Source organism: Sapajus apella, unplaced genomic scaffold (genome assembly GCF_009761245.1).
Source record: "Sapajus apella isolate SASKATOON/1434 unplaced genomic scaffold, GSC_monkey_1.0 scaffold226, whole genome shotgun sequence".
Lineage (NCBI taxonomy): Eukaryota > Metazoa > Chordata > Mammalia > Primates > Cebidae > Sapajus > Sapajus apella.
The window spans coordinates 134,756-154,483 of record NW_022437166.1 but is presented as its reverse complement, the minus strand read 5'-3'; the positions used below and the strand labels follow the sequence as shown (position 1 = coordinate 154,483).

General features: G+C 44.6%; 1 protein-coding gene and 2 pseudogenes across 1 annotated transcript in view; 2 read left to right on the top strand and 1 right to left on the bottom strand.

The window, feature by feature from the left end:
• LOC116544661 overlaps window positions 1–19,728 on the bottom strand; it is a 383,530-nt pseudogene that overhangs the window by 252,140 nt on the left and 111,662 nt on the right.
• Window positions 1–19,728, top strand: part of LOC116544668 (zinc finger protein 724-like) — a 133,887-nt gene that overhangs the window by 28,767 nt on the left and 85,392 nt on the right. The gene's annotated exons all lie outside the window — the stretch shown is intronic.
• LOC116544665 lies at window positions 1,307–11,619 on the top strand (annotated as a pseudogene).

Below are 19,728 nucleotides of genomic sequence, written 5' to 3'. Positions count from 1 at the left end.
TAATTAATTAGCCGGGCGCGGTGGCTCACGCCTGTAATCCCAGCACTTTGGGAGGCCGAGGCGGGTGGATCACGAGGTCAAGAGATCGAGACCATTCTGGTCAACATGGTGAAACCCCGTCTCTACTAAAAGTACAAAAAATCAGCTGGGCATGGTTGCATGTGCCTGTAATCCCAGCTACTCAGGAGGCTGAGGCAGGAGAATTGCCTGAACCCAGGAGGTGGAGGTTGCAGTGAGCCAAGATTGTGCCATTGCACTCCAGCCTGGGTAACAAGAGCGAAACTTCGTCTCAAAAAAAAATAATAATAATAATTAATTAATTAATTAAATCAAAAGAAATTGTGAGCTGGCCTTTCATTATTGATAGCTGGTATTGTAAATGCAATTTTTTTCTCTGTCCTGTTCTGCAAGGGGAATAGTATAGAAGCAGTTTTTTAAGTCAATAATAACTACAGGCCAATCTCGAGGAATCATCATGGGAGAAGGAAGCCCCTGTTGAAGGGGCCCCATAGGTCGCAAATTAGCACTGATAGTACGTAAGTCATGCAAAAGTCTTCATTTTCCACACTTTCTAAGAATGACAAAAATGGGCAAATTTCAAAGGCTATTTGATGGTTCCATATGGCCAGCTTTTAACTGTTCCTCAACCAATTCATGGGCTAGTTGTAATTTCCCTTTAAAGGCCACTGTTCTACCCAAATAGGATTTTGAGAGAGACGTATCAGTAGTAGAGGAGGAATCACAACAGTGGCCATTATCAGAATGGGGTCTGCCATGGCCTCAATTAATTCTTTCGTAAATGAGCTAGCGACTCCGTTTCTCTAATGCTTTTTCTTATTTCTTCATAAGTGTTGAAAATAATGGGTTCATGTACCCAATTGCTTTGTTGATCTTCCATCACTGGGCAGCCCAAGATCTCCCTTTCTAATGTCACTTGCTTATGGCAGGGTCCCATAACTGTAGTATATCCCTCAACTTCTTTCCAATTTATCGGGGGAGGGGGCTCAGGACAAATGTCTGTCTCCTCTGTGGCACCTTTACCCAGTAACAGCGCAGCTAAGGGAACAAGAGGAGACAGTAAGGTAGATGATGGTTGTTTCTCCCTTTGCAGGGCTGATAGCCCACAGGGTCGTGGGGTGTCCCTTATGCTGTGATGAGGTGCAGGATCCGAGATATAAGGAGACAGGACACAGAAGTACAAGGAAAGTGTAGCTGGGCTTGGGGGGGCCATGCCACCTATGAGCGCAGTCAGGCGAGGCCCCGAATGTCCAGAAGTGTGAGTATTTATTGTGTATAGGTTAGGGGGCAGGGCAGTGAGTGGAGTCATCTTTAAGGATAGTGATAGGGTCGTGAGTAATAAAACAAGGGGTCCACCCCCATTAGGTTACCTAGGCTGGGAGGTGGACAGTGCACAGCATGGGGCCCATTCCCATTAGGTCATCGAGGCAAGAACCGTGTGCAGTAAGGGGTACATCCCCATTAGGTAACCGAGGCCTGGAGGTGGGCCAGAGGGTGCAGTGTGCAATCCCTCTATCTGTGGGCAAGCTACTAAGAAGATTTTTTTTTTTTTTTTTTTTTTTGAGACGGAGTTTCACTCTTGTTACCCAGGCTGGAGTGCAATGGCACGATCTCGGCTCACCGCAACCTCCGCCTCCTGGGTTCAGGCAATTCTCCTGCCTCAGCCTCCTGAGTAGCTGGGATTACAGGCACGCACTACCATGCCCAGCTAATTTTTTGTATTTTTGGTAGAGACGGGGTTTCACCATGGTGACCAGGATGGTCTCGATCTCTTGACCTCGTGATCCACCCGCCTCGGCCTCCCAAAGAGCTGGGATTACAGGCTTGAGCCACCGTGCCCGGCCTACTAAGAAGATTTATAGGAGGATGCTTTAAGTCGCATAGCAGTGACGGAGCTGTCAGGGTTACTACCACCTGCTGGCAGTTTCCATGCTTTGCAAGCAGTACAGTAGCAAGAGCTGATAAAGTTCAGTCACCAAGGTGGATTGCCGTTCTGAGGGCAGCCTTCCACAAGAACTGGAGCATGGTCCTACAACTCCTTTATCAGGAGGAGTGGCTCTCACCCCAAGCCTGCCATACAGCGGGTATCTTTACGATACTGAACGCTGCCGCCTGGGCCATGGATTCTTGTCCTGGTATAACTGTTTTTCCCTTAAATCATGCTGTGCACTGTGTCTGCTCTAGGCATTCCTCCGATTATAAGCTGCTTATTCCTTAATTCATGCACTGTAATGTGTCTACTGTAGGCATTCCTCCGATTATGAACTAAGATACAATTATATATATATGGAGGGAAACATTCTTTAGGCACTCATACTATCAACTATTATATGATTATATAGAGAGGGTTATATAAAGGGATTCTTCAAGCCCTAATTCTATAAACTAATATATGATCATATAAAGGATTTTTTTTTATTTTTTTGTATTTTTATTGCATTTTAGGTTTGGGGGTACATGTGAAGAACATGCAAGATTGTTGCATAGGTACACACGTGGCAGCGTGATTTGCTGCCTTCCTCCCCTCCACCTATATCTGGCATTTCTCCCCATGCCATCTCTCCCCAACTCCCCACCCCCCACTGTCCCTCCCCTATTTCCCCCCAACAGGCCCCAGTGTGTGATGCTCCCCTCCCTGTGTCCGTGTGTTCTCATTGTTCAACACCTGCCTATGAGTGAGAACATGCGGTGTTTGATTTTCTGTTCTTGTGTCAGTTTGCTGAGAATGGTGGTTTCCAGGTTCATCCATGTCCCTAGAATGGGATTATATATATATTATCTATATAAAGGATTATATAAAAGGAATTAACTGAGTAGTAACACTATAAACTGAGATATTCTTCAGGCCTGGATTGTGCCAGGGTTCTGCTTAGTTCTCCTTCCTTGGTGCCTACATGGGGGTTACCCACATCCCTTCCCTTTTTAGGCTCTTCTGTTTAGAGTGGGGCCAAAGTAGCCCTAACTATGGCCCATAATGTTAAAGATGTTACTGGGACCTGTTGCCCTTTAGCCTGATGTCATTTAAGATTTCTTTCCACTTCTTCCCAGAGATCTAGGTCTAGTGTGCTTTCTTTTTTTTTTTTTTTTTTTTTTCTTTTTTATTACTCAAAAAAGTTTTATTTTTTGGCTGGGCATGGTGGCTCACACTTGTGAGCCAGCACTTTGGGAGGCCAAGATGGGTGGATCATGAGGTCAGGAGATCAAGACCATCCTGGCCACAGTGAAACCCCATCTCTACTAAAATACAAAAAAAAAAAAAAAAAGAAAATTAACGAGGTGAGGTGGCATGCACCTGTAGTCCCAGCTACTCAGGAGACTGAGGCAGGAGAATCACTTGAACCCGGGAGATGGAGATTGCAGTGAGCTGACATTGTGCCACTGCACTCCACACTGGTGAAAGAACAAGACGCCATCTAAAAAAAAAAAAAAAAAAGTTTTATTTTTTATTTAGCTTTCTGACTCTGTGCTTGTGCCTTCAACACTTTTACAACTATTTTCTTCTCCTCATAAGAAAAGCACGCTTGATCCTGTCATGAACACATTTAGCACACATGAATCCACCATAGGCCCAGCTGACATGTTTCCTGTTCTGGACAATCTCATAAGAACTTCAAGTCTTATAAAATGAACCCCACGAAGTCTGGCTTGGCACATGCCACATGCAGATTTTGGTGCTTTCCCAACCTTCTTGATATAAAGGTAAACAATTCTATTACCAGGGGATCAGGACAGCCTAGTTTTGTTAGAGGCTGTATTGCAGAAAGCCTATGTCGTATGTCAAACGCTGGATCATTCTGAGTGCCTGCAGACAACATCCCTGGAAGAGCTACTGTGCCTTCTTCTGAGAACCATGAGTTATGAAAAAAACAGTTTGCATTATGTCCCTTAATTGGGCCTCCGAGACCAAGCCTCCACTAGCTTTAAGCAGTTGTTTCAATATCTTCATATACTGTTACTGTTGAGTAGATAACTCTTGTTCCACGATGAAACCCTAGCTTGAAAATCCCCTCAAACTTGGAAATACCCAGCGGGCATCAATTATTTACTGCACAGTCATTTCACTTTCTTTTTTTTTTTTTTTTTGAGACAGAGTTTCACGCATGCTACCCAGGCTGGAGTGCAATGGCACGATCTCGGCTCACCGCAACCTCCGCCTCCTGGGTTCAGGCAATTCTTCTGCCTCAGCCTCCTGAGTAGCTGGGATTACAGGCACGCGCCACCATGCCCAGCTAATGTTTTGTATTTTTAGTAGAGACGGGGTTTCACCATGTTTACCAGGATGGTCTCGATCTCTTGACCTCGTGATCCACCCGCCTCGGCCTCCCAAAATGCTGGGATTACAGGCTTGAGCCACCGCGCCCGGCCTCTTTTTTTTTTTTTAGATAGAGTCTGACTCCGTCACCACGCACCAGGCTGGAGTGCAGTGGCGCGACCTCGGCTCGCCGCAACCTCCGCCTCCTGGGTTCAAGCAATTCTCCTGCCTCAGCCTCCCGAGTAGCTGGGACTACAGGCATGCACTACCATGCCCAGCTAATTTTTGTGTTTTTAGTAGAGACGGGGTTTCACCATGTTGACCAGGATGGTCTCGATCTCTTGACCTCGTGATCCACCCGCCTTGGCCTCCCAAAGTGCTGGGATTATGGGCGTGAGCCACCGCGCCCAGCCCTCACTTTCATTTTTGAGGGTTCCTCTGTGATCCATTGCAGCATTCCCCACAGGAGACACCACCTATAGACTTAATCTATCAGCCATAGTCATCCTAGACACTGCTAGTGTTGCTGTTGCATCTATTGCTGAATCAGTACAGACAGCTACCTTTGTGGATAGCCTGGCCAAAAATGTGTCTAATGAACTTCCGCAGCAGGGTAGAGATCAAAAAACTTCTGCACATCTCCAAGTCCTCAAGGCTGCTTTGGAGTATTTAGCGGAATCACAAAATGCACTGGCATTCTGACAGCAATTAAACTGCGACTGGGAACATAAGCATATTTGCCTCAACTCTCTACCATGGAATCAACTGATACAGAGTTGGGATGAGATGGAACAACATCTCTGGGGAACCTTACACAATAATTTAACAGCAGAAGTAAAGCAACTTAAAACTGAAATTTAAGAATCCATAAACACTATAAGTCTACATGCCCAACAAGCAACTATATCAAAAGATGTGCAGCCATTAAAAAAAGGATGAGTTCATGTCCTTTGCAAGGACATGGGTGAAGCTGGAAACCATCATTCTCAGCAAACTAATACAACAACAGAAAACCAAACACCACATGTTCTCACTCATAAGTGGGAGTTGAACAATGAGAACACATGGACACAGGGAGGGGAACCTCACACACCAAGGCTTTTTTGGGGATTGCGGTGCCAGGGGAGGAATAGCATTAGGAGAAATACCTAATGTACATAATGGGTTGATGAGTACAGCGATCCACCATGGCACGAGTATATACTTATATAACAAACCTGCACATTCTGCACATGCACCCCAGAACTTAAAAAAAAAAAAAAAAGATTGTGATGTATTCCGGGCCAAAAACCCAGGTGATGTGAGACATGACTCTCCTCTCTGCCTATTCACAGGGGGGATTGTAAAATATATTTGGCCTAGCTCACAGGTGCAATGGTGACTCTCATGCCTCAAACCAACTAATAGGAGAGATGCTGTCCCTTATAGCTAGGCCTGGGGTAATGATTATGTTCCTTGGTCTCCTTTTGTACAAAGCGATAGAGAATTACCACTTTCTTGCATACTATGTAAATCTCTTGTGGTACAGAGACTGTCATTTTAGGATTAAGCACTCAGATGAGATTGTGGTTCTCATGTGCAAACCTCACCAATGGTTAAAGATTGACACCCTCGCCGGGCGCGGTGGCTCAAGCCTGTAATCCCAGCACTTTGGGAGGCCAAGGCGGATGGATCACGAGGTCAAGAGATCAAGACCATCCTGGTCAACACGGTGAAACTCCGTCTCTACTAAAAATACAAAAAATTAGCTGGGCATGGTGGCGCGTGCCTGTAATCCCAGCTACTCAGGAGGCTGAGACAGGAGAATTGCCTGAACCCAGGAGGCGGAGGTTGCGGTGAGCAGAGATCGCGCCATTGCACTCCAGCCTGGGTAACAAGGGCGAAACTCCATCCCCCCCCCAAAAAAAAAAAAAAAGATTGACACCCTCACACATGGACAGAGCCTACTTGTGAGGCCCTGAATTTCACATAGAAACAGTTCACAGTTGAAATTATGACTGTCATATGTGAACATCCAGCCAGAGTTAGAATGATGGCTTATTTCTAAACCCAGTTCATTGGTAGATGAAAATTCTATCTGAGCCTATGAAAATTCTACCTGGGCTGGGCATGGTGGCTCACGCTTGTAATCCAAGCACTTTGGAGGCCAAGGTGGGCAGATCATCTGAGGTCGGGAGTTCAAGACCAGCCTGACCAACATGGTGAAACCCCATCTTAAAAAAAAAAAAAAGAAAGTTCTACCTGGGCTTAGGGTCAGAGTGAACACCGTTTACAGGAGGAATGCAGGCTCTCATGCACCAATCCAGTTCATTGGTGAGATTGCCACTACCATTCTTACACTCAACATAGAAAATGTGGTGACTCTCATACCTAGAACTGGGATCTGTGTGGGATTGTTAATTCGTTGCTGGACCTTCCTGCGGGTGTGATTGTTACATATGCCTATGTTCAGCACCTGAGTGATTTGATTGTGCTGCCCAGTCTGAGGCTGAAGGTAAGATTGTGATATATCAATAGATAAAGAACCTCAGTGATTTAACTTTTTTTTTTTTTTTTTGAGACTCCACAAATTTTGGGCATTGTCAGTTATCGCTGAATCCCACACCGATGTTGTGACTCTTCCAAATGTACCTTACATGTTGGGCCATATTGTGGAACAATATATCACATTAGACATTGATACATATGCTGGATTCAACACCCAAGTAATCTAACATTACTCGGCCTGCCTACAGGGGACCTTGTGACATAATTCAATGCCCATTACCATGTCGATGTTACTGTCTTCTTCTGCCTGGTCTCTGCTCACAGAGGAATTGTAACACATATCTGGCTTAGCATCTAGGTGATGTGACTCCTCTTTTTCCCAGGCTCCGCATATTTGACTACTGTGACATATTCCTGAACTCAACACCGAAGAAATTGGAGTCTCCTCCAAGTCTCCTCCCTGGGCCCTTCCTACAGAGGGCATTGTGACATGTCTCTGCATTCCTCACCTAGGAGATGTGACTCTCGTCTTCTGCCTGCTCTCTGCCTACTTGGAAAGTTGTGGCATATTGCTATGGTCGAAACCAGATGATGTATTTCTCCTGCCTGGGTCTTTAATTACAGGAAAGATGGTTGACATTTTACTGGGTCCAGCATCCAGGTGATGTGACTCTCTTCTTCTGCCTGATCCCTGTTTATAGGAAAACTGGAGTATATTGTTATACCCAGTACCTAGCTTATGTGACTCTTCTTTTTTCTTATGTTTTACCTTATGGGGACACTGTGACATATTGCTGGGCTGTGCACTGACAATTCGTGATTCCTCTGCCTATGATTTGCCCACTTGGGCCATTGTGACATTTTGCTGGGCTCAACACTCAGGTGATGTAACTTTTATGCCTGGCCTTGCCTACAGGGGGCATTTTCTTTTCTTTTTCTTTTTTTTTTTTTTTTTTTGAGATGGAGTTTCACTCTTATTACCCAGGCTGGAGTGCAATGGCATGATCTCGGCTCACTGCAACCTCTGCCTCCTGGGTTCAAGCAATTCTCCTGCCTCAGTCTTCTGTGTAGCTGGGACTACAGGCATGTGCCACCATGCCCAGCTAACTTTTGTATTTTTAGTAGAGATGGGGTTTCACCGTGTTGACCAGGATGGTCTCGATCTCTTGACCTCGTGATCCACCTACCTCGGCCTCCCAAAGTGCTGGGATTACAGGCGTGAGCCACCGCACCCAGCCGAGGGGGCATTGTGAAAGGTCTTTGCACTAGTCCCACAGGTGATATGATTCTTGTGTTACCTGGTTTCTGCTCACAGGAAGAATTGTGACCTTTCACAGCATATAGCTGATTTGACTTTTCTCTTATTTCTTAGTTTTTTCTGCAGGATAGGTTTTGAAGTATTACTAAACTAAGCCCCAAAAGAATATTACTTTCATTCTTGGACCTGCCCACGTGAGACAGTGTGACCTATTACTAGGCCCTACACTTACATGATATGCGTTTTCTGCCCATCAACTATTTTATGTGACTCTCCTCTTATCTTCACTTTGACCACAGATTAGATTGTAATATATCTTTGGGCCTGTGTCATGCTAACAGAAGCGAGAGTGACTTATTGCTGGGCCCAGCACACAGGGTATGTAATTCTTTTTTTTTTTTTTTCTTCTTTTTTTTTGAGACGGAGTTTCGCTCTTGTTACCCAGGCTGGAGTGCAATGGCGCAATCTCGGCTCACCGCAACCTCCGCCTCCTGGGTTCAGGCAATTCTCCTGCCTCAGCCTCCTGGGATTACAGGCACGCGCCACCATGCCCAGCTAATTTTTTGTAGTTTTAGTAGAGACGGGGTTTCACCGTGTTGACCAGGATGGTCTCGATCTCTTGACCTCGTGATCCACCTACCTCGGCCTCCCAAAGTGCTGGGATTACAGGCTTGAGCCACCGCGCCCAGCCCCGGGTATGTAATTCTTATGCTTGGTTCCTGCCCAAGTGGTTATTGTGACATATCCCTGGGCCAATCACCTAAATGATAGGTCTCTCCTTCTTTTTCTGGACCTGTCCACAGTAGGAAATGTAACATAGCACTTGCCCAACATCTATTTGATGTGACTCTTCTTTCTTGCCAAGGCCTTGCCTACTGTAGTGATTGTGCCATATAGCTGGGCCCAGCTCCTACGTTATCTGACTCCTGTTTTCTTCCTGAGCCCTACAAAATGATAGCATTATAAAATATTTCTGGGCCGGGCGCGGTGGCTCACGCCTGTAATCCCAGCACTTTGGGAGGCCGAGGCGGGTGGATCACGAGGTCAACAGATCGAGACCATCCTGGTCAACATGGTGAAACCCCGTCTCTACTAAAAACTACAAAAAATGAGCTGGGCATGGTGACGCGTGCCTGTAATCCCAGCTATTGAGGAGGTTGAGGCAGGAGAATTGCCTGAACCCAGGAGGCGGAGGTTGCGGTGAGCCGAGATCACGCCATTGCACTCCAGCCTGGGTAACAAGAGCAAAACTCTGTCTCAAAAAAAAAAATTAATAAATAAAATAAAATAAATAAAATATTTCTGGGCCTTTTGCCTAGGTGATGTGACTTTTCTTCCTGGATTGTCCTCTCAGGGAGTATTTTGACATGTTGCTGGATGCAGCATTTCGGTGATATGACTCTTCCTCTACTGCTTAGACTTTGAACAAAAAGAAATTGTGATCTATCACTGAGCCCACACCTACATGATGAGACTCTTTCCTCTTTTCTGGGCCCTACAAACATTTTGCACTGTGACATATAGCTTGGGTCTGCCACCCAGGTGATGCAAGTCTTCCACATAAGTCCTGACCACAAGAGTATTATAAAATTTCTTTTCATTCATCACCTAGGTAGTGATGTGACTCTTGTTCAGCCTGTACCCTGACACAAGGGAACTGTGATGTATAACTGGACCCAGCACCAAGATGATGTAACATTTTTAGACTGGACCTTGTGTATTATGCATATTGTTACACATCACAGGGTCTGACATTAGGGGATGAGAGGCTCCTGCCTGGGCTCTACCCACAGGCAGCCTTGTGACATATTTTGGAATTCACCACTTATGAAATGTGTCTCTCCTCACCTACATGCAGCATGCACAAAGAAAAGATTGTAACATATCACTGAGATCAGCCGCCAGGTGTGTGTCTCACCTCTCAGAGCGTGGCTCACAGTGAGCGTTGTAACGTATCCCTGGGCCCAGCACCGAGGTGATGTGACTTGTGGCCTTTGCCCTTCTTTTCTTTTTTTTCTTTTGTTTTCTTTTTTTGAGTCAGAGTCTCACTCTGTTGCCCAGGTTGGAGTGCACTTATGTGATCTTGGCTCACTGCAGCCTCCGCCTCCTGGGTTCAAGTGATTCTCCTGCCTTATCTTTCCAAGTAGCTGGGATTGTAAGCATGCATCACCACACATGGCTAATTTTTGTATTTTTAGTAAAGGTGGGGTTTCACCACATTAGCCAGGCTGGTTTTGAACTCCTGGCCTCAGATAATCCACTTGCCTTGGCCTCTCAAAGTGCTGAGATTACTGGGATGAGCCAATGCACAAAAAAAAAAAAAACTGAAATCAATTAATGCAATATACCCACTCAATAGAATCAATTTTAGAAAACAACATAATCATGTCAATTGACAGAGGAGAAATTTGACATAATCCCAAACTCTTTCATGATAAGAGCACTTATCTAGTATGCTATAGACTAAAACTTCCTCAACATAACAAAAGACACATATAAAACCCTCAAAACAAGCAGGATGGTGGCCATGGAAGTCAGAATCCACTAAGGAGTGTATAACAACTCACCTGGGGGTGGGGGAACCCTCAAAACTACCATTATTTGCAGTGGTGAAAAACTAAAAGCTTTCTCTTTAAGATCAGGAACAGCAGGGTGCGTTGGCTCACGCCTGTAATCCAAGCACTTTGGAGGCCAAGTCGGGCAGATCACGTGAGTTCAAGAGCAGCCTGACCAACATGGTGAAACCCTGTCTTTCATAAGAAAAAAAAAAATTAAAAAAAAAAAAAAAAGATCGGGAACAAGACAAGGATACCTGTGCTCATTACTTCTGATCAATATTTTAATAGAAATCAGGCCAGTATAATTGGGCAATGCAAGAAAAGATACACTTCAGCTGGAAAAGAAAAAAGCTTATTTCTATATATAGATGTTACAATTATATGGATATAATTAAAATCCTAAATAATAATCATAAAACTGTTAATGCTAATAATCAAATTCTGCAAAGTTGTAGAATGAATGATCAAAACATACACATTAGTGGAATAGAATTAAGGGTCAAGAAATAAATTCAGCCCTTTCCTCAGCTGCCGCCAAGGTGCTGGGTCCTTCCGAGGAAGCTAAGGCCGCGTTGGGGTGAGGCCCTCGCTTCATCCGGCGACTAGCACCGGGTCCGGCAGCGCTAGCCCCACCCTCACCCGCATCATGGCCTCCGTCTCCGAGCTCGCCTGCATCTACTCGGCCCTCATTCTGCACGATGAGGTGACCGTCACGGAGGATAAGATCAATGTCCTCATTAAAGCAGCCGGTGTAAATGTTGAACCTTTTTGGCCTGGCTTGTTTGCAAAGGCCCTGGCTAACGTCAGCATTGGGAGCCTCATCTGCAATGTGGGGGCTGGTGGGCCTGCCCCAGCAGCTGGTGCTGCACCAGCAGGAGGTCCCGCCCCCTCCACTGCTGCTGCTCCAGCTGAGGAGAGGAAAGTGGAAGCAAAGAAAGAAGAATCCGAAAAGTCTGATGATGATCTGGGCTTTGGTCTTTTTGACTAAACCTCTTTTATAATGTGTTCAATAAAAAGCTGAACTTTAACGGCCAAAAAAAAAAAAAGAAATTCATACATGTAATTTTTTTCATACATGTAATTTTTTGACATGGACTTGACAAAGATGCAGGAGCTGTTGGAAACCATTTATTCCAAGTATTTTAGCTCATTTTAGAAGACCCTTCCTCATTGGGGAATAGTTAATAATTTTCCACTTATGAGCAGTGAACTTATTACTAGAATAGGTAATTTGCAAAGAAAGCTTCCATTTTAAGATACAAGTAATTTTTTTTTTTTTTTTTTAGACAGAGTTTCACTTGTTGCCCAGGCTGGAGTGTAATGGCACAATCTCAGCTCACCGCAACCTCTGCCTCCCAGGTTCAAATGATTCTCCCACTTCGGCCTCCCGAGTAGCTGAGATTACAGGCATGCGCCACCGCATCTGGCTAATTTTGTATTTTTTTTAAGTAGATTTCTCCATGTTGGTCAGGCTGGTCTCCAACTCCCAACCTCAGGTAATCTGCCTGCCTTGGCATCCCAAAGTGCCTGAATTACAGGCCATCCTGATACAAGTAAATTTAAGACAAAATTTGAAAGACATAAACTTTTCTTACCACCTTAATTAAAAAACAGTGTTTGGGGCCGGGTGTGGTGGCTCAAGCCAGCACTTTGGGAGGCCGAGGCGGGTGGATCACAAGGTCAAGAGATCGAGACCATCCTGGTCAACATGGTGAAACCCCGTCTCTACTAAAAATACAAAAAATTAGCTGGGCATGGTGGCGCGTGCCTGTAATCCCAGCTACTCAGGAGGCTGAGGCAGGAGAATTGCCTGAACCCAGGAGGCGGAGGTTGTGGTGAGCCGAGATCGCACCATTGCACTCCAGCCTGGGTAACATCAGCGAAACTCTGTCTCAAAAAAAAAAAAAAAAAAACAGTGTTTGGTGTTTTATTTTGTTCAAATTTGAAAATAAATAACCATTTTAATTATTCCAATAGATTAAAAATTTAAACAGGCTATTTAAAAAATTCTTAGAACATGTTCACACTTTAGCCTTAAATAGATTTACAAAATATGGCCTGGTTTCTGACCTGTCTGTCTTTCTAGTGAACCCAGGGAAACATACATGAGCTGGAACATATTTACCACTAGGAAAGTAACTTTAGGGAAGTTTCAGCAAGACTAGCAGCAATATGGACTACAGGTGTTCACCTGCCATGAGGTACAGGTCCCACTCTCAAGATTCCACACTGTGGAGGTTAAATAGTTACCTTTGGTGATGTTGGTCAGCACTGTCCCCTACAGGGTTAACTCGGGCCCGCATTCCCATCTTCTTTGCAGACATAATGTAGCTCTTCGGCTTGTCTTCAAACACATCCAGTTCAGTCCTCATGGAAACAGGTATGAGGAATTCTATGACAATGAAATGGGACAGGGCGAATGTTTTACAGTTCCACCTGTATCCAAACAGAGAACTCTCTTTAGTTCAGAGGCCAGTCTTTCCCCAGCATTTGAAACTTCTCTGAAAATGACTCTGGGCACTGGCTATGCTGAGACCAACGGGATATTGAATTCTATGGAGGCAGGAGTTACCCACACTCTGCTCTTCACCCCTGCAGTGTACAATACAGTCTCACAAGAGCTTGTAAAACCGCTCCAGCGTAAGTGGAACCAGAGTGAAATGATTCACTTGGAGTGTTGACTTTGGAACGAGTCCAACTCTATCCCTCCTCTTTGCCAAATTAAGAAAGATACAGTTTTCTTTTTTATTTTATGGTGGCCTCTCTTCTGTCATCCTATCACTATGCCATTGCTCGGCAGTTTCTGCTTCTTTCTCTACCAACCAAATGTTACTTATCTCTCCGAGTGGAGCTTACTTGCTATGCTCTTCAGGAAGTTTCCCACAGTAGAAAAATTAACTAAATTTTCAGAGTCCTTTCACATTATTCTTTTTTTTCTTATGACAGCAGGTACTCCATACCATGTCTTTTCTTATTTTCTTAAACTGTGAGCTCCTCTCAGACTAGGACTCTGCTGTGTCAGCTCTCTGTCCCCTCTGAAGCCCTTATCACAGTGCTTGGCTATGATAGATGCTCCATAAATATTTGAGAAACGGCCGGGCGCGGTGGCTCAAGCCTGTAATCCCAGCACTTTGGGAGGCCGAGGCGGGTGGATCACAAGGTCAAGTGATCGAGACCATCCTGGTCAACATGGTGAAACCCTGTCTCTACTAAAAAAAAAAAAAAAATACAAAACATTAACTGGGCATGGTGGCGCGTGCCTGTAATCTCAGCTACTCAGGAGGCTGAGGCAGGAGAATTGCCTGAACCCGGGAGGCGGAGGTTGCGGTGAGCCGAGATCACGCCATTGCACTCCAGCCTGGGTAACAAGAGCGAAACTCCGTCTCAAAATAATTGGGGCTAAAAAAAATTTGAGAAACACAGTAAATCATTATGAGTGACATACTACTACAGAAAACTCTTATCTTTTGTCAAAATCTATTCTCCCCTTGTTAGCCACAGAGCTGAATTACATTTCTTAGCCTCCTTTGCATCAGATGTGGATATGAGACCAGTCATTGCCAATGTTGATGGAGTAAGACGGACGTGAGCCCCAATTAGATGAGTCCATTAAATCTTCCAAAGGACTTTATTTTCAGGGGACTGAACACAAGGGGAAACCAAGACTCACGGATGGTGAAGGAAAATAATGAAGGAACTCTGAGTTCCTGAATGACCACATAGAGAGGAGGTGCCCTTTCATCTTGGACACCCAAAAGCACTGTTATATGTGCTAAAATACGCTGTTGATCTACTGCAAATTAGGGAGGGTGGTATTTGACACTTCAGCATAACCTAAAACATGCACTTAAAAGCCTAGTCACCAAATTAATTTAAAAGGCATTTTTATAGTACATTTAAGATGACAAATGTTGACCGGTACAGTGGCTAATGCCTGTAATCCCAGAACTTTGGGAGCCTGAGGCGGGTGACTCACAAGGTCAGGAGATTGAAACCATCCTGGCTAACACAGTGAGACCATCTCTTAAAAAAATAAATAAATAAATAAAAAAGATGACAAATGTTAAGTTGGTCTTGAAATTTTTACCCTTCAATTTTGACCATACTATGTTGAACTTGGACTGCACAAGATAATTTTATTATGGGTTTAATAAGCAGATAAAATCAAACAATTAGATAATTAAATAAAATCAGATTTTATTTATTTGAGAATGTGTTTTCCAGAGCAAACTCATACATGACATTTTAACTCCAAAATTTATATTTTATAAAAACATAGCTAATTCACCTTAATCTGCTCTAATTTTTTTTTTTTTTTTTTTTTGAGACAGAGTCTTGCTCTGTAGCCCAGGCTCGAGTGCAGTGGCGTGATCTCAGCTCCCTGCAACCTCCGCCTCCTGTGTCCCGGTTCAAGCAATTCTGCCTCAGCCTCCGGAGTAGCTGGGATTACAGGCACGCACCACCATTCGAAGCTAACTTTTGTACTTTTAGTAGAGATGGGGTTTCACCATGTTGAGCAGGCTGGTCTTGAACTCTTGACCTTGTGATCCACCCACCTTGGCCTCCCAAAGTGCTGGGATTACAGGCGTGAGCCACCATGCCCAGCCATCTGCTTTAATTTTTAATTTCATTGAATTTTTTTATCAGGATCATGATTTTTAAAGAAAAATTACCTGACATTTTTCACATCGTAATTTATAGATTCTGCTTTGATAAATTTTCTATAGAGACCATTATTTCTACCCAGGCAACTTTCCTGGGTCAAATTGTGGATACTCAAATGTTTTTGAGAATATTTTTCTCTTGCATCAGTTTTTAGTCAATGCTACATTGCACCATGTTTAATTTCAATCATTAACAGTTTTCTTGTGTGTGTGTGATTTAGTTTCACAATAATTTGAGCACAGACAATCGAAGTATACTCAAGGTTAAAAATATTGGCATCCAAGCATTCTACCTCTTTGATTTGTATGATTTCAGTTCTGACTCAGCATTTTAGGAACATATTGGCTGTATAATCTTTCACACTCACCTCATTTGAAAAATAAGAATTTTACAGACACACAAGGGTCAGGCAAATGCAACTACACATTATTCACATCATTTTTCTTGGAAACTAAAAATTGTTTTTATACTCAAACATCTTACTGGGCAACTGTCAAAATAATTCTGACATTTGTTAAAAATTGGGAAGAAAGACTTTAATACTATTGCAGTAGATGTTATGATCATTGTAATAGGGTTCAAAAATTGATCATAACTCTGAACACAGACAACTCAGGATTTATAGTCAATAGGGAGAATAAATCGGTGGATAACAAATTACTGAGAGAAATTTGACAAAACACCAAAGGAAGAGAGATTTTTTTCTAACAGGATTCTGGATATGGGAAGCCTAAGTAATTAAATATCAGGAAACGGAATGAAGTTTTCTTTTCTTTTTTTTTTTTTGAGGAGGAGTTTCACTCTTGATTCCCAGGCTGGCGGAAAATGAGCTTCTCAAATCAGGAGCAGGGTAGTAAGTCAAGGTTGACTTAGTCAAAAAGAGGGTTCAGTTAAGCTCAACTAACCTTTGGCCATAAAGGAAGTGCTTGTCAGAATGAAGATGTTTCCACATATGATCTGAAAATAAACACCAAAAGAGGCCTTGTTTAGAAAATAAGTGCCCACTTCACCTGAGAATAACTCCATCTTCTTCTCTTTATCTTTTAATTTAGTGTAGCAAAAGAGCACTGGTTATTGCCACAGTTTTTATTGTTTTTTCATTCTTTTTATTATTATTATTTTTTAATACAGACGGGTTTTCACCATGTTGGCCAGGATGGTTTCGATCTCTTGACCTCGTGATCTGCCTGCCTCAGCCTCCCAAAGTGCTGGGATTACAGGCGTGAGCTACCTTGTCCAGCTGTTTTTTCATTCTTAAAACAGAGATTTGGCCAAGTACGGTGGCTCATGCCTGTAATCCCAGCACTTTGGGAGGCTGAGGCTGGTGGATCACTTGAGGTCGGGAGTTCAAAACTAGCCTGACCAACATAAAGAAACTGTCTCTACTAAAAATATAAAACTAGCTGGGCATGGTGGTGCATTCCTGTAATCCCAGCTACTCGGGAGGCTGAGGCAGGACAATCGCTTGAACTCGGGAAGCGGAGGTTGTGGTGAGCCGAGATCGTGCCACTGTACTCCAACCTAGGCAACAAGAGCAAAACTTCATCTCAAAAAAAAAAAAGAGATTCAGTTTCATTCAAACAGCAAGTTACCAAACACAAAGATTATAGTTCCTGACCCCTACTGAAGCTAACAATGACTAGAAGATGTTCAGGACAATTGGGTATAACCAGAAGAATTGATGGAACTTTGGGGAGACTCCTTAGATGGAGCTAACTAGTTGTGTGAGCCATTTTGACCTTACATCTTTCCTCCTCCTTGCTTTTTGAAATCCACATAGTTGTCAGTGCAGGCTGGTGCTTCTACAGCCGTCTGGGCCATGAGACAGCCCACAGGATAAAAACGATCTACCAAAATATTGTAGCAGAGAAGGGTGCCAAGATGCCTGACTAGAAGCAGCTACAATGTGTGGCTGTCATGGAAAGGAACAAAAGAGGAGAGTAAATGCAGCACCTTCAACTGAAACACCCAGGTATTTGCATTGTGACTCATGAAGGAAACTGCTCAACCTGTGGAGAATGGGAGGAAAGCCGGGCAAAGCCACTGACCACTCAGGAGTAACACAGAATCAAGGGAACCCACTCTGTCCAGGGAAGTGGTGAGGGAATGTGTGAACCTGGAAGACCACACTTCTTTCACAGATCTTTGCAACCCTTGGGTCAGGAGATTTTCTTGTGAACCCATTCTGGCAGGGCCTTTGGTCTGACACACAGCTGCCTGGTCTTGGCTGAGCAAGTGCTCAGGCACAAACAGAATCTCAGAAGCCTTAGATACTCTGGCTCCAGTATCTCTGGCAAAGGTGACAGCAACTCACACAACATGGGAGTTTGAACCTCCGTAAACACTCCTAGAAAGGAAGCTGAATCCATGAGGCAGAGCAGCATCAGTCTGTGGGCCCCACTTTCATGGCCCTTCACAGATAAGATTCACTGGCTTAGATTTCCAGTCACCCTTCACCAACAGTGCTACACCTACCTGCGATGAGACAGAGTCCTGGAGGCAGGGAGCAGGCTGCCATATTTGCTGTTTGGACGACTCGGCCATTCTAGCCTGTAGGTTTAGGAAAGTCCAAACAAAATTGGCAGCAGATGGAAGGAAGCCCCCACCACAGCACAATGGCTCTACCAAAATGTGGCCAGACTGCTTCTTTCAGTGGAACCCTGACACATTTTTTGTTTCAGGGTGGAGTCTCCTACCAGGGCGTCCAGCCAGCCCCTCCCATATTCTCTGGCAGACAGGGTTTTGATGTCTCCCTGGGATGCAGTGCCCAGTGGGAGGTGTGGGCCACCATATTTGGTGTTTGGACAACTCAGCCATTCCAGCCTGTGGGCTTAGGAGAGTCCAAACCCTCCAGGGGCAAAAGGGATCTCCCAGCACAGCACAGTGGCTCTACCATAATGTGACCAGACTGCTTCTTTAAGAGGGACCCTGATATGCTCCTTATCTCTGGGTGGTAATTCCCAACCAGGGCCTCCAATGACTCCCACTGATGTTCTCTGGCCACAGAGGTTTGAAAACTTTTTGGGAGAGTCCCTAAAGAGAGGGGTGGGCCACCATCTTTTCTGTTTCAGCAACTTAGCTGTTTCAGCCTCCAGGCTTTGGAGAGCCCAACCTGATGAAGGGAAGAAATGGTACCCCAGTACAACATGGCTGCTGTATGAAAGTGGGGCTAAGCCAGGCGCGGTGGCTCAAGCCTGTAATCCCAGCACTTTGGGAGGCCGAGGCGGGTGGATCACGGGGTCAAGAGATCGAGACCATCCTGGTCAACATGGTGAAACCCCGTCTCTACTAAAAATACAAAAAATTAGCTGGGCATGGTGGCACGTGCCTGTAATCCCAGGTACTCAGGAGGCTGAGGCAGGAGAATTGCCTGGACCCAGGAGACGGAGGTTGCGGTGAGCCGAGATCGCGCCATTGCACTCCAGCCTGGGTAACATGAGTGAAACTCCGTCTCAAAAAAAAAAAAAAAAAGAAAGAAAGTGGGGCTAGAGGCTGGGCTCGGCAGCTGATGCCTATAACCCCAGCACTTTGGGAAGCCAAGGCGGGAGGATCACTTGAGGTCAGGAGTTTGAGACCAGCCTGGCCAACATGGTGAAACCCAGTCTCTACTAAAAATACAAAAATTAGCTGGGCATAGTGGTGTGTGCCTATAATCCCAGCTATTTGGGAGGCTGAGACAGGAGAATCATTTGAACCCAGGAGGCAGAGTGAGCCAAGATTGTGTCACTGCACTCCAGCCTGAGTGACAGAGCGGGGCTACAGAATGTGTCTGTGTCTCAAAAAATAAATGAAAGTGGGGCTAGACTGCTTCTTTAAGTGGGTTCCCAGTCCTGTTCTTCCTGGCTGGGTGAGACCTCCTAACCGGGATCTCCAGTCACCTCCTGCAGATGTGTTTGGGCCACCAACATGTCTGTACCTCCCCTGAGATGGAGCTCCCAGGGGAAAGAGTGGATTGCTATATTTGTTGTTTCACAGCCTTCACTGGTGATACCTCCAGATACTGAAAAATCCAAGAACCAGGGATTGGGTCAGATGCCTAACAAATTGCAGCAGATCTACAAAGAGTGGCCAAACTGTTAACAAGAAAATAAACAAACAAAAACTCCCATTCAAAGGTCATCAGCCTCAAAGATTAAAGGTAGATAGGCACATAAACATGAGAAAGAATCAGCACGAGAATACTAAAAACTCAAAAAGCCAGAGTGTTCTCCCTTCTAAAATGAGCATGTTACTTCTCCAGCAAGGGGCTCAGAATGGGGCCAAGACTGAGATGGCTGAAATAACAGATGAAGACTCCAGAATGTGGATAAAAATGAACTTCATTAGCTAAACAGCATGTTGTAATTCAATGCAAGAAAGCTAAAAATTATAATAAAACATTGCAGGAGCTGGGCGTGGTGGCTCACGCCTGTAATCCCAGCACTTTGGGAGGCTGAGGGGGGCGGATCACGAGGTCGAGATCAAGACCATCCTGGCCAACATGGTGAAAC